The 10299-nt window shown below is 50.9% G+C and overlaps 1 long non-coding RNA gene across 4 annotated transcripts in view; it reads right to left on the reverse strand.

Moving 5' to 3' along the window:
* Positions 1–10299, reverse strand: part of LOC102149727 (uncharacterized) — a 59706-nt gene that overhangs the window by 46785 nt on the left and 2622 nt on the right. For 2 of the 4 annotated variants that reach the window (XR_011430981.1, XR_011430991.1), the window contains exons 2-3: positions 6980–7490; positions 6518–6660 (exon numbers count right to left, since the gene is read on the reverse strand). This is a non-coding gene — a long non-coding RNA (uncharacterized lncRNA). Of the gene's footprint in view, positions 1–5610; positions 5874–6517; positions 6661–6979; positions 7491–10299 lie in introns of those variants that run through there. The other 2 variants (XR_011430982.1, XR_011430990.1) reach the window with 2 other exon arrangements.

Consider the following 10299-nt stretch of genomic DNA (forward strand, 5'->3'; position numbering starts at 1 on the left):
GACTTACCCCAAGGATGCATTTACCAGACCTGTTTTTAGGTTCCCCTCCGCACTCTGGTTCCCTCCCCTGGATACCCAGCTTGTCTCCATCTGCTCGAAGTGGAACAGACTCAACAAGCCGCCCTGCTTTGTTGAGGCCAGGCCAGTGAAGGCAGAGCAGGCACCCAGCCCCTCCTCCCCTGGTGATGCACCTGAGGTGTGCTGCCTTTCTGTGAACCCTGAATGAATGAATGAATGAATGGTGAGTGGCTCATGTGACAGGACTGGAGTGTGCACAGGGTGGCAAGGAGTGCATGAAGAACACTGCTCAAGATGTGAACCTAATGATGGTGGTGTCTCCCTCTGGGGGTTTCCAGAACGGCCCTGCGATGGAGAGAAGACGGCTTGCACAAAGGAAATGGTGCCGGATTGGAGCTGAATCATCTCCAGGCTCTCATCAGCTCATTCACTCAGCAAAGAGCCGTGCCCCACGCAGAGCCATCCTACATCCACAGGAAGTGTTTGTGGAGCAAAGAAAGGTTGGTCAGACTGGCCCAGACTGACATTTGGAACAGGTACGGCAGGGGGTGGAGAAAAGAGGGATCTTGAAGTCTTTTTCCTTCAGGCCTGATTCAGTAATTAAAGATTTGAGCGGGCTGCTTCTTAGAATGCTATAAAGGATGTATTCTTCGTCCCAGCAATTCCACTCCCAAAATTTTTCCTACAGTTAAATCAGACTTATGATGAGGTTATTCATTACTACAGTGTCTGTAACAATAAAAGATAAAAACAATCCAAAAGACAATCGATGAGGAACTGAGAAAATAAGCAGATATATCCCTACAATGAAATGTCATATTACCATAAAAGGAAAAGAATAATTAAGTTTACCACGCGCTGTTATGGAAAAATCTCAAGATAGACTGCCGAGTGAGAAAGTACAGTGCGGAACAACAGTAAACTGCTCTTTACATTAAATGAAAAGCTGTGGGGTGGTTCTCTGTCGTTGTGCCCCTCTGCTTATGAGCATAAAACATTGCAGGCAGAAAAGCAAGGACCTTGCTTGTTGGGAGTGCTGACGGGCAGGATGAAATAGCAGATGTGAGAAGGGAGGGGATGGGAAATTCTCACCTTGTGTCATGCTATACTCTTTTATCATTATTATCCATTTAAAAGTTTATTTCTGGTGAGTAAAAAACAATAATAATTTATGTCACAACCAGAAGGACCTACAACTACAGTAAACAACAATGTACTGGGGGTCTTTGGGGAGAAGAAGGAAAAAAAAGATGGGCAACGGATGTTAGCTCAGATGCCAATCTTAAATTTAAAAAAAGAAGAATGGCGTCTGAGCTAACACCTGTTGCCCATCTTCCTTTTTCCTTCTTCTTCTTCCTCTCCCCACAGACAAGTAAACCAGTCCAACCCAGCAGGGCCAGAACCACGAGGAAAGGAGGCTCAGGGGACTATGGGAGATGGAAGAGGCAACGGGCCAGTCCAGAAGCTTCAGAGCAGATTCTCAAGAGAAGGGACACTTGAGTGCGAACTGAAAGAACTGGAGATAGGCTGGTAACGCTCAAGGAGGGCAGTCAAGGCAGAGCAAAGGGCCTGAGCAGAAGCCTGGAGCTGGGAAAGCGAGGAATACAGTTGAGAAACCGTGTGGGTGGGCGCGCGTGGAGCAGAAAGTGCTCATGGGGACAGGGCTGAGAAGAAGGCAAGAAGAGGATTCTGATGAGCCTTGTAAATCAAACCCTTAGCCAAGAAAGGAGGAAAGTCAGACAGCCTTAGATAGATGACTGACATCATCGGGTTTATATTTTAGGAAAGAGAAAATGGGAAGAAAAAGGACTAGAAAGAGGGAGAAGAGAAGCAACAATGAATGGAGAAGGATGGATTAATTACAAATAGTGACGGAGTGCCAGACTCTGTCCTTGGCACCGGGAGGCCAGAGTGAACTGGGCAGAAACAACGCTGCCCTCATGGTCCTGGTGGGAAAGTGACATTCACAACGTGCTGGAAACCTGTAACCGCTGGTAACCGCGGGTGTCAGGGGAGGCTCTGAGGAGAAAAGGAGCTTTCGGCCGAGATCCAAAGGATGAGTAGGAGTTAGCTAACGAGAAAAGGGATGGAGAACTGTTCCAGGCATGGGAACAGCATCTGCCAAGTCCCTGAAGTGCAAAACTCTTGGCACAATCAAGAATTGAGGCCCCCAGTGTAGCTGGAGCTCAGAGGCCATGGACCACAAAGGCAATGGGGAGAGCTGGGAGGCAGCTTGGAGCCAAAACCCATGGCTGTGCTAAGGAGCTTGCATTTTATCTAGAGAAAGGAAGAGAAGAAACACAAAGAGGAAGAAGGGAAAGAGAGAACTGGAAGGCAAATTTCCTGAATTCAAGCCATTTGAGATCATATTGGCAGTTGAAAACGCCAGGATGGGATTTCAGAGCATTAAATGGCCTCGGGCCATCCTACCCAGCCAAGGGTGGTGTCACAGCTCCCCCAGCCAGCTCAGGGCCCTCCTCCCCATGGCAGGCTTCAGGCCTCGAGGGAGACCTTCAGAGATGAGTGGTTTGCCCCAAGGACCAGCGGCAAAGGGCTTGCCCCTCCCCCAGGCAGCAGCAGGAGACGCACTGCAGGTGGAAGCCATCAAAAAGAGAGTAGCACAGGGCTCTGAGACACCTGCGGGAGGGGCCGCCGGGGGCCCCTTGCTGGGAACTCCTCCAGCTGATGCTAAGGGAAGAAACCCGAGCTCTCTCTGGCAGGAGCCAGACGGGCCCTGGAAATGTTTTTCCCCTTTGGGGGCTTTTGCAAAATCTGTGATGGACTCAAGACGCAGAATTTAGAATTTTGTAGCCAAAATGTGTCTTCAGCATCTTTGAATCCCACCCCTAGCTTTAGAGAAGAGAAAACCAAAGCCAAAGAGGGAGAGTGACTTTCCCAAGGTCAGAAGGCAGGTCCCAGCAGAGCGAGCACTGCTGAGTAAGTCCCAAGACTGTCTGTTCAGGGCTTTTGCCAATAACAATCACAGTAACAGCAGCTAACATGTACTGAGCACTGACTATGGACTAGACTCTGTGCTAAGTGCTTTCAATGTTTTTACACACTTAATCTGTGCCACTACCCCAGTCAGACTGGTAATAGTATGATTCTCCTTTTACAGATGAAGGCACAGAGAGTTTAAGTAACTCTCCCAAGGTGGCACAGCTGGCAGAGTTAGACTCGGGCAGCTGCACTTTTAAAGACCACTCGGAATGCAGACAGATGACCCAACCCCTCAGCTCCAACCCACCTCCCCCAAAAGGCAGAATCTCTTCACTAATGCGGACCCCCCCTTTGTAAAATTTGGGTTGTTTTGGACCTGAGTGGGTTCACCTATCGTCTTCCACCCCTGCCCTCCCTTGGTCTGGAACAGCCAGTGGTCTGCAATGATAATACACCAGGGCAGCATACCAGCACTTTCTCCTCTATGCTAAACAAATGTTCCCATCACCAATGACCTCAAGATAGAAACAACAAGGTCACATGTCATTATGTCAGCGGGGCCCCACGCCCCTTCCACCACTACCCCCTTTCTGTACCAGGCTTTCCATCCCTGCTGGCTGATTTATATGGATTACATCACTGGGCATCCTTGTCCTCTGGCCAGTGGGAACAATGGGAAATACGACCAGGAGATTAGAGGAAGGGAGAAAAGCGAGGGTGGGGTGTTTATCCCCCAGCTGCCTCTCTTTGCCGTCACCACAGGCTGGCTGAATCCCTCACCCGCAGGCCCCGCTGCTGTAAGGGACCCTGCCATGCAGCCCTCCCTTCCTCTGGCTCAGCCACCACCCCACCCCTCACGGCTTCAGGGCTGGGGGTAGTAGGGAAGCCTGTCTGTTATTCGCTCCAGGCTTCTGCGCCTCCCTTGTGATTTCCCGGCGTGCCATTCTGCCATGAAGAGTTCTTTGATCAACTTCTCGGTGAACTTTGATCAACTTCTAATTTGAGTGTGCCCTCCGTTTCCTGACTGATGCACAGGCTATTCCTGACCTTCTGGATCGTGCACTCTGCCACAACCCAGGTGAGCTGGGACCGACATAGTGCTGCTGGGCGCTCACTGGTGGTGTCCCTCCTAAAAAGCTAACCAGGATCCCCGTGCTAGTCAACTGACTTCAGGGTCATCGTTAGGGCTGATTCTAAAGCCTGCAGCCTAGTCTCCAGAGCTGTTAGCCTCGGTCACTGACAGTTTCCGCAAACACAGCCTGAGTGACCACTCAGTCACGAAAGCCCGGTGGTGCACAAGTGTTCTCTCATCCTGATGGGGACCCTGCCAGGTTTGCGGCATCCCCCCATTTTCAGAGGAGAACCTGGGGCCCAAAGAGACGGAGATCAGTGCTCTGGTTGGTGAGGCTCTTTTCCCGCCGACCTGCTCCCCTCTGGCACACCCACCCTGACGGCCACCCTTCCTTCCTCCTGGCACTGCTTTCCTGCCCCATCTTTCTCACTGTGGCCTTTCTTTCTTTCTTTCTTTTTTAATTCTTCTTCCCAAAGCCCCCATACATAGTTGTATATTGTAGTTGTGGGTCCTTCTGGTTGTGCTATGTGGGATGCCTCCACAGCATGGCCTGATGAGCAGCACCATGTCCACACCCAGAAGCCAAACCAGAAAAAACCTGGGCCGCCAAAGCGGGCACGCGAACTTAACCACTCGGCCACAGGGCCAGCCCCTCACTGAGGCCTTTCATCTCCTCGTGTCTCTCACTAACCCACAGCTCGTGCCCTTCCTTCCCTTTCACGTCCTTTAAGAGTAGGTTCTAAGAACTCATTGATAATGTCAACAAATGACCAACACTTGCATTAGTCCTTTGCAATTTAAAACTAACTTCACGTTGATTGCTTGGTTTATCCTGAGGTTAACAGAAGCCCATAATGGTGTCGTCCTAACCCAAGACTTACCCTTCCCTCTTGTGATTGCTTGTTTCATTGTCTTCCTTGTGAAGCGGAGTCTCTGGGAGTGTGGGGCTGCTTCTGCCTTGCTCATCACTGTAGCCCCAGTGCTAAAATGCAGTGCCTGTTGTCTGGTAGACCCCCAGTAGATAGGTATTGAGCAAACCAGCCAGGCCTGCAGCTGGTTGAACAGGGAGCCTGAGAAAGCAGGAGGAGTCCAGGGTGGGGGAGGATCCCTCCTCTGGTGAAAGGCACCACTGGCCACCCGGTTGCTTCAGGAAAAGCAGACGTAGAGCTAGGAAGGGAATCACGGTGGCGAAAGGACCCAATCAAGCTTCGCTGTGGCTCCTCCAAACTGCTGACAGGAAGAGCAGTGCCCAAGTGATGCTTCCAAGAGGGCTGGGAGAAGTCCTTTGGGTGATTTTTACTGAATCTGGTCATTCTGCAGCCTATAACACTGAATCTGATAGGTCTACAATATTTTATTGCCAGAAAATCATCTGTGACAACTTAGGCAAGTTAGGGGACTATTTGGCCTCAAATCAACCTAAAAAAAACAGTTTCATAGAAGTTTCAAGAAGGAAACAAAAAATGAGCCCCATTGAAGCAAATGTTTTTGACCCAGGTCAGACTCTGGAAACAAAATCACATGAATGTTCAGACGTGTTGGAAAATTAGCTTAAAAGAGCATTCACCACACCTTCCAAATGCCTTCTTCTTTGGGGGACTTTAATTAAAAGGTCAGAGGAGCTCTGGCACAAAGGATGACAAATGGGAAGGGATCATCTTAGAGAAGCCATTGGCACAGAAACAGAGAAATCTGGGCTGGCTCGGACGCTCAACATTTATTAAAATTCCCAAAGTGTGAACTCACGCCTGAGTCAGACGGTCAGTGGGCTTCCTGGAGAGAGCAGTGGGGCCCATAATGAATTCTGCAGCCAGAGGCCTTGCCACCAACTCCAAGACTGGGGCTGAGACAGGGAAGGTGGAAAACCAAAGCTTAGATATGGAGCCTTAGGAGAGCAAGGTCCTAATGCAGAATAGAATTTGCCTTGGTGGGCCCATCCTGGCTTAGGTGGGCTCGGAAAGGGGGCTTGTTTGGGCCTCAGTCAACAGCTAGTCTGAGGGGAATGAAGTGGAGGCTGAAGAAACCGTCAAGGCATTGCATGGTTGTGTCCTAAGCAAGAAGGCAGACTTATTATGGGGAGCTGGGGGCACCTGAAAGACCTTCACGGGCCCCGCCCTGTCTGTCCATCCCATAAATGTCAGTGCTCCCCAGGATTCAGTCTTGGCTCCCTTCTCTGTTACTCCTCTTCAGCTCCAACCTCGCTCATGAGACCCAGACTCATATTGCAATCTGCCTACTAGACTTCTCCTACTGGGTGTCTCAGTGGTCCTTCAAAAGCAAGAGTCCCCAAACCAAACTCATCTTCCTGCCTACCCTACAAACTGCTCATCCCCTGAGCCCCGACTATGAGTGAGGACAAAACCATCCACTCAGACACCTAAGCCAAAAACTTGTGATTGGCCTCAACTTTTCCCTTCCCACTAGTCACCAATTCTGGTTCTGTCTCTTAAATGGGTCTCAAAGCCAGCATCCCTTACCGCTCCTTACCGAGAATACTTCAGATGCATGCAGGCGCTGCCGTGCAGATCCTGCGGTAGGTCCAGCCAACTTACAGTAGCTCAGAGCCTCTGGATGGCTCTGTCAGCTTCACCTCCTGCTGAAGTGCAAAGGCCCTTCCCCAGCCTTGAATCCTAAAACCAAGCAACAAAGCCAGCGCTTACAGGACCCAAGATCTTGGCTCTTTGCCCTAGGGCTCCTTGTTTCTCCTTCAGCTGAGGCTCCTGACTCGGCCTTGGCTGGGAGCCCCAGCGCCCTTCCACTTACTCTGCCCAGATTCCTCAGACACCTGCTTGCCTCTTACTCGTCATCCTCGCTATCTCCCACCTCCCACTCTGAGTTGCTGTGCAGAGCCTCTCCTGAATGAGCCTCCAAGCCTTCTCTATGTCCTCCTAGCCCTCTGGATGTCCCCGTCACCACATTCGCCTCACTGTACTGAATTTTCCTGCTCACTTGTATAAGTGGCTCCCTGGGAAGGGCTGCTTAAAATGAGGTCAGTTTCCGTTATATCCAGAAATGGAGGCAGCAAGTCACTTTAGAGCAAATCACGTGAGTACTTAAATCAGTAGTTTAACACATTAAAATCTGTTTCTCCCTTACGCCACAACCCAGCCATAGTAGGGAGCTTGCTCTGTGCGTTATTCAGTGGCCAGACTCCTTCCACGTGGGTCCTCGGAGTCCTCTCCATACAGCAGGTGGGCGAGGAAAGAGCAAAGATGACACGTGGGCCAGTTCTAGAAGCAGTATACTCACTTCCATCCACATTCTCTTGGCCACGCCTGGCCTCAGGGGAGTCTGGAAACGTAGTTGAGCTCCATGCCCAGGACGAAGAAAAGAACATGAATGTTGGTGAGCGCCAGCATCTTCTGCCATGCGTGGCAATGTTTCCCAGGCCAGATTCTGTCCGTTTGATTAGTCACCAAGTTTCCTCTTGGGAAGGAGAATCATCCCCGCTTGGAGAAACCTGGGCAGCAGCAGCAAGAAAAATCAAAGGAGAGGCCCCTTCAGACTCCCTCCGCCGCAGCCACTACACCGGCTCCCCTCTCCAGACACCCGGCAGCCACCAGACTGTCCCAGGGCAAGCCATCGACCACGGACGGTGGGCGCCTCCTGCCTTAGAGAGTGGGTTTGACTCCGGGTTTTTTGTGATGGCCTAGGAGGCAGCAGGACCAGGGTCACCCACAAAGAGTAGTGAGTATCCGGGGAGTCCAACACAGCTAGTTTAGTGGAGGAGAAGGAATGGGCTTCTTTTTTTTTTTTTTGAGGAAGATTATCCCTGAGCTAACATCCGCCACCAATCCTCCTCTTTTTTGCTGAGGAAGATTGGCCCTGAGCTAACATCCGTGCCTGTCTTCCTCTATTTTATATGTGGGACGACTGCCACAGCATGGCTTGACAAGCGGCGTGTAGGTCCTCACCTGGGATCTGAACCCATGAACCCTGGGCCGCCGAAGCAGAGCACGCAAACTCAACTGCTATGCCATGAGGCCGGCCCAGAATGGGCTTCGTTTTACTAAGAGCAGGAAGGAGCTAGAGAGAACACCACAGTGGAGGGTTGTATCTGCAGCCGAAACTGTAAAGTCGGACCCTTTAATTTCATTAGTTGGTCTTTTCTGCTAAATTCTGAGCTACTCAGAGGCAGAATCTCTGTGTTCTCTATCCCGTAGCCCCAGGGCTGGGGGCAGAATCTGGCATGGAGCAGGCGTGACTCCAGCCCCTCCCTGGACCACACCACCCCAGAAGCAGCTCTGAGAAAACTGGCTCCCGTTAGCTAGGACAGCCAGTCCTCGAGGACAGGCCCTGGGCCACCCAGGCAAGACCAGGCCCATCTTCTGGGAGGCACCAAAGGACATCACTCTAGAAGTGTCACTAAATTCGGTCCCTTTAGTTGTTGCCTGCTAAGTATGTACAGAAACCAGACTCATTAGCCAAAATACAGGTTGGAACATGATGAGAGCTTACATATTTCTGCATGAAGGGGAGAGATATTTAGGAAGCCCCAGATTGGGCATGTCTCACTTATTGAGTCACCTAAGGTCGTGAGGACTGCATAAAGTAGGTATTTGGAGGCACTTTCTGCAAGTTGGAGAACAGAGGACTGCAAACATGGGTAATTTTCATGGATGTTCTCATTTCTCTGCTTTGGCCAGGGTTTACTACGATAATCCACTGGACAAAGTGTCCACTTGTCCAGAATTGAACAGGCTCTAAGTTCAATCTTCTTGCCAACCAGGGGCTCCGTTGTGGCAAGAACAATGTGACACGGGCCCAGCTGCTGCTACTTCCAGACCCTGGAAACCACCACTGGTGCCACCGTGGCCCCCACTGGACACGAGGCACAAAGCAGGCACCACTGGCACCAGAATAAACTCTAACTTGCCCCCGAGTTACTCTCTCCAGATTTAGAGCATTTAAAGTTTCATTTTCTGGAAATTTTACTAGGTGGAAAATTCCCGCCTGAGCAGGAACTGGAGGAGAAAAAGGCTAACAGGGGAGATGATTCAAACGCACCAATTAGTGCCAGGAGAGACACGGCCGTCCTTACCCAGCCCACAGATCAATAGCAGACATTTATACTCAATGCCCTCTTTAATGAATGTGACAAACAACCTTTTCAAGCCGTGAACTGTACGAGTTCCCAGCAGATGCAGGTAGTACACGAAATCTGTAATGGGGGTGGGGAGCAAATGAAGGGGTTCTTCTCAAAGATGCCAGCAGAGTTTAAGGAAACCAACAAGGGACAGTGCAGTGCCCTGGGGTTAGCAGCAGCCAGGCTGCCTAGAACTTAGCCAACTCATGGTGTCCTGTCTGGGAGATGGCCTGCCATGTCACTCTCCTCCTATTGCAATCTCTTGCTGGTGCCAACCATTGGCTGAACACAGCCAGAAGCTGGAGGGCAATGGAAACCATAGAAGCAGTCTGTTAAGGTTGATTTCCCAGGGCACAGAGCAAGGTAGAGAAGAGAATGGAGATGGCAGGACAAATGACAGATAACCAGCCTACAGCCCCCCTGCTAAACAGCACACCGTGGGGGGTTCCTAAAGATTGCTCCCTGTCATACCTGACTTGATAGTGGTTCCAATTCAGTTTCACCCCATCTCACTTTTGCAGGGGGAAGAAGGGGGACAGTACGGTGACGTTTGTCCAAGAGACATCCTCTCAGTGTTCCTACCTATAGATTTCGGACAATACCTTTCATTTCCCAGGGCTGCTGTGTGACAATTCAACTAGCTCGTGTACACACCCCATCCTTCTGAAGCGTAAAGCAATACACAGATACGCCCGACAGGATCTGGTGGGGGTAGAAGGGTCACCGATATGAAGCTGCACCTCCAGTGAAGGACCATCCGGGCACATCTCGACCAGGCCACTCAAGTCTCCTCACGTTTACAGCATGTCACATCACATCACTCCTCAACCAAAGGTCCAGGCAAGCTCCAGGACCCCTCACAGCCACCTGCACTCTGACACGTGAAGCCAGCAAGGAGGCCAGGCCAGGCCCCTGGAGCATCAGTGATGACTGCCGGTGTGTGCAGTCGGGAAGTGGGTCCCTTGTCAGCATGACTAATGAGCTGGACATGCGTGAACGTCATCCACGGGGCTGTTTCAGGAACACTCTTCTCTCCAGAGAAGCCCCGTGGGAGCATTTAAATCCACAGCTTTATTTAGGGGCATATGAAGCAAGTTGGTGATGCCAAAGAGTACGTTCCTCAGGAAATAGCCCTATAGAGGCCACTGGCCAGAGAGGGATGCAAGTGTCGAGCCAGCCAAAT

This window comes from Equus caballus, chromosome 2, assembly GCF_041296265.1.
Source record: "Equus caballus isolate H_3958 breed thoroughbred chromosome 2, TB-T2T, whole genome shotgun sequence".
In the NCBI taxonomy this organism is placed as follows: domain Eukaryota; kingdom Metazoa; phylum Chordata; class Mammalia; order Perissodactyla; family Equidae; genus Equus; species Equus caballus.